The following is a 4,894-nucleotide window of genomic DNA, read 5'->3' as shown; positions in this document are numbered from 1 at the left end:
TATCCAGTACTGGAGGACAAGCAGGATATGCTTTGGAGAAGTTGACTGATTTATTCAGGGATGAATATCCTGAAGCAATCAAACCACTGAAAGAAAATCGGTATGTGGATGATCTGTTATCTGGATCTGACAGTGAGGAAGAGAGAGAAAAAAAGATAGAAGCAGTACAGAAAGTTCTAGCCAAAGGGGGTTTTGCGCTTAAATTTGTAGTGAGAAGCGGTGATAAACCATCAGAGAAGGCTAGTTCTGACGGAGAAAGTATGAAGATGCTGGGATACAAATGGGATACAGAGAAAGATACTTTGTCACCTGGAGTTGGAGAGCTGAACATGAACAAGAAGAAGAGAGGAGAGAAGAAGCGCAATGAATTTCCTGTAGTCTCTGAAGAAGATGCTGAGTTGATGCTAAAAGAAGTAAGTCTAACTAGGAGAATGATACTTGCAAAGATTTCGGAACTTTTTGATCCTTGTGGTTTTTGGGAACCTGTCAAGGTTCAGCTGAAATTGGAGCTGAGAAAAATTCAAGAATTTGATTGGGACGAAGTTATACCTATGGAATTTCAAACCAGGTGGAAAGAAATCTTAAGGGATTACGTGTATTTAAGTGAGATCAGAATCCCACGGTTTTGCCTCCCTAGCTTAAAGGTTTCGGGACCAGATATCAGGCTAATATGCTTATCAGATGCTGCTGAATTTTGTGGAGGAGCTGCGATATATGCGGGTCAAAGGCACAAGAATGGTTCTTGGAGCTGTTCATTATTAGCTGCCAAATCAAAAATGTTGCACGCCACGATCCCGAGAAATGAATTATCAGCCATACTGCTGTGCACAGAGCTTGCATTCCTGGTCAAGAAGGCACTCGGAGACAGGGTTGGAGAAATAATATATGTTACAGACTCTACAATAGCATTGAGTTGGTGCAATAATTCAAATATTAAGCTCCGGTTATTTGTATATAATAGAGTGATGACAATCCTGAGAATGATTGAATGGACTACTGGAACTAAGGATATACCTATGTATCATATTGAGAGCGAGTTGAACCTGGCTGATATGCTAACGAAAAAGAATGATCTCCAGTACAAAGATGTGTCATCCGGAGCCCCATGGATTGAGGGAATGGATTGGATGAGAAGAGATACCAAAGATATGCCTTTGTTAGCTTATAATCAACTCTGGGTTGAAAAACCAATTGAGGATGAGGTCAAGCTAGAATGTTTTGCTGATACGCTAGAATTTAAGCAAGAGTTGGGAGAAGATAAACTAGAGGATGGGAAAAGATTAGAACTGGAGAATGATATAAATGTAGCATTATTAGCTCATAATCTTACCAGGGTTACAAAACCAGTTGGTAGTGAGGTTGAACTAGTAGATACAGAGGCTCACTCTGAAATCTTGAATGATCAGTTAGGAGTTCAAACTGCCGGTCTTGATACAAATCTTGGTCCTTCTGCCTTTGCCTTGGTTGCGGCCAGGGGTTCAGCTGAGCTGATGATTGATCCTGTATTTCTAGGATGGAGAAGATCACTGAGAGTTATATCATATCTCAAGGCTACCAAGGTGATACTTATGCATAGAAACCATTTAATAATGAATCCATCTTGTATAATATGTGAAAAAGGTTATAGCCGATGGAAGCCTAATGAAGATGAGAACGGAGCAGAGAAGTATCTGTTCGAGTATGAGTCAAGAATTGTAAGAGCTACATTGAAGAAAACCGTCCTGGAGAAATTTCTAGACGAGAATGGAATAGTATATGCAGATGGGAGATTATCAGCCGAGTTTCAGTTCAGAGCTGAAGATCTTGATAATATCCAATTTATTGACAAACATGAGATAACAGATAAGAAGCCATTAGTTTTAGCGGATTCTCCGGTTCTTTACTCTTATGTGATGTATATCCACACCAGAGTCATCCCTCATGCTGGAGTGGAATGTACAGTGAAAGAGGTTTCCGCAAAGATGAGAGTGTTCTCCGGGCTTAGAAACTTGATCAAGAAGGTGAACAAAGATTGCTTAAAATGTAAGCTGAGAGAGAAAAGAACCACAGAGCTGAGGATGGCTTCTCATCCACTACCTAGAATGGTGTTAGCTCCTCCTTACCACTCCGCAATGATGGATATTGCATATGGTTTTAGAGGACAGGCGTACAAGAGAGCAAGGACTATAATCAAAATCTACGCTGTGGTGATTGTATGCATGATGTCGGGGGCTACAAATATCTTAGCAGTGGAAGGCATCCAGACTCAGGATATTTTAGGAGCTATTGAGCGTCATTCAGCAAGGCATGGAATTCCTGCTTTCTTATACGTGGATTCAGGAACTCAATTGAAAGCACTGCAATATGCTAACTTCTCTACCAGGGACATGGAGTCTCAAATTCAGGATTCTTTAGTAATAAAAATAATTGTATCTAATGCTAAAGCTCATACTGAGAGGGAAAGGGTTGAGCGTAGAATTAGGACCCTAAGAGAATCTCTGGATAAGTTGGGTATTAATTCTGACAGTCCTATGACTTGTATTCTATGGGAATGTTTGTTTGCAAAGATTTCAAATGTGATAGGCAACCTTCCCATTGCCAGGGGCAATACATCAAATGAGACTAGTTTGGGGTTCGAAATTATTACCCCCAATAGATTACTGATGGGGCGGAATAATTATTGGTCCTCAGAGGGTTCTGGGATTAAACTTGAAATGAGTTCAAATTTCACTAATATCCTTGAGAGAAATAGGCTAATATACAGAAATTGGTTCCAGATTTTTATTGAAAATATTCATTTATTGGATCTCCGACCTAACAAATGGTTGAAATCCGGTAGGTTACCAATCATTGATGACATAGTTTTATTCGTATATAATGATTCTGGTTATACCAAAGATGAGATTACATGGAAGCTAGGACGAGTATCTAAGAGAAAGGTATCCATTGCATATAGTAACAAAGGTTCTAAAAATAAGCTTGAAATAGAGGGAAGTATGAGAGATATCAGCATTATTTATTCCGTCGGAGAATTAGCAGTTAATACGCAGGCTCATTTCAAAGCCTGCTCAAACTTGAGTCATGAACAGTAGACGGACTATGCTTTGTTGGAATTTAATGCTGATTATCTCTCTTGAAAACACTATTTTTGTTACTATATATCAGTTTACAGAATCATTATATTTACTATTGGATTATTTGATTGGTACCTTGGATGCTTCCTTTGTTTTTTATATTTATATTTTTGTATATATAATCCTCGTATTATTTAGTGTTCTGGAACCTGAAGAGATTGAGCGCGAGATTGCTGAGAGAAGAGAGAGGTTTAGATCCATGGAGTACAATAGATCCCAGTCACTTCTTATCCCGCAGATTGGAGAGAAAACATGGGGGGAGCAGAGAACCTTCTCTAAGGTGGGGATGGTTGCTGGAATTGTGGGATTCCGACACAGGATCGGAACCAAGAGAGATCGCCATGGTGAAGTACCTGGAGAATGTGAGTTCTAGCAGATTGAATATTCCTAGTTTTGGAGACAGGAAGGATTTCTTACCTATGGGAGCTCCTCTGCTGGACTACTTAGAGGATGATATTTCTAAATCTGAGGGCTGAATGTTTCCTAAGCTTGAGGATCTCCAGAGTTTCCAGGATCATAGGGGATTAAGTTGGAGGATGAAAGAAGAAGTGGAAGTGAGAGAGCTGATCTGTGGGGTCTCATCGGATCAGGAGATTGAGGAAACTCATCAATGGATATGTGAAATCTACCAGAAGGATCAGGAGAGGTTTGGATCTAAAGTTATTTCTCTGGATGTCGAGGATGTTAAGGTTACGTATCATGATTGCTTGAGAATGGCAGGAAAAGTACAGATTGAGAATCCTGGAGCTCCAATTAGACCTAAAACCTCTAGTGAAATCTTGCATAAATACGGGAAAGATGAGTACTGGCAGATACCTGGTAAGATTATGTTCGGTAATGGAATTACTTGGATGGCTGTGATCTCTCTAGATATGAGAAGGAATGCTAGGGAGGAGTATATCTTAGAAACTATGACTGTGCAGCAAGGTATATTGGATTTGCTCCGCGATCTCCCGGTATCTGCCGGACTTGGTGTCCGGAGAGATGTCCGGGGAATCGAGGATTTTTATTCGCTGATTGCTGATAAGCCTGTTCAGATGATGAACGGGTTTGTGGATCTAGCTGCGATGTCTATTGCTGCAGAATTCAAATTCCATGCCAGGAATATGACCGCCTTGGGAGTTCAAGTCCTGGGAACCATTCTAAACAAGACTGTTTCCACTGGAGATGATATGTGGGGTTTGCGATGGGATGATATCCCTAATGCCTTGCAGATCTATGGGATTGGAGATATTAAGTTTGGATTTATGGTCTATATTGTCCTGGCTGGAATCCTGTTACGTGATTTATTTCCCGATCCTGATGTGGTATGTTTCTATCTGAGATGTGAACAGGAAGAGGCTGTGAAATGGTTCCTGGACTGGTTGGTTCTTAGCCTGGAGGGAGTTGAGTTTCATGCTGATGCGGAATCCAGAGCTGAGACAAGGGAGGAATTGTTGTATTCGCTGAGGTTTCGTGACGCTAGAGATAAGCTATGCCCGTCTCCTCCCAAGTATATAGTACTCTGGACGAGGTTGCTTAGATCCTGGCCATCTATAACTCACGGAGGATGTCGGTTTCTGATACAATGCAGAGAATGGTTTATGGTTCAGGTCAGAACTCTGGCAAGAGCAAACATACAGCTGTATGTATAAAATGCCTTATTTTTCACATTAGCTTTATGTGAGGTAAATAGAAGAAAGTGAGAGTAGTAATAATTTAAATTTTAAAAATAAAGATGTTTATTGATTTGTATATAAATGGTAGAACTCAGGGTAGTGGGGAATTGAAAATAAATTCTT

Source organism: Eurytemora carolleeae, unplaced genomic scaffold (assembly GCF_000591075.1).
Source record: "Eurytemora carolleeae unplaced genomic scaffold, Eaff_2.0 scaffold2256, whole genome shotgun sequence".
In the NCBI taxonomy this organism is placed as follows: domain Eukaryota; kingdom Metazoa; phylum Arthropoda; class Copepoda; order Calanoida; family Temoridae; genus Eurytemora; species Eurytemora carolleeae.
The sequence above is the reverse complement of the archived record's forward strand: the minus strand, read 5'-3'. Positions refer to the sequence as shown.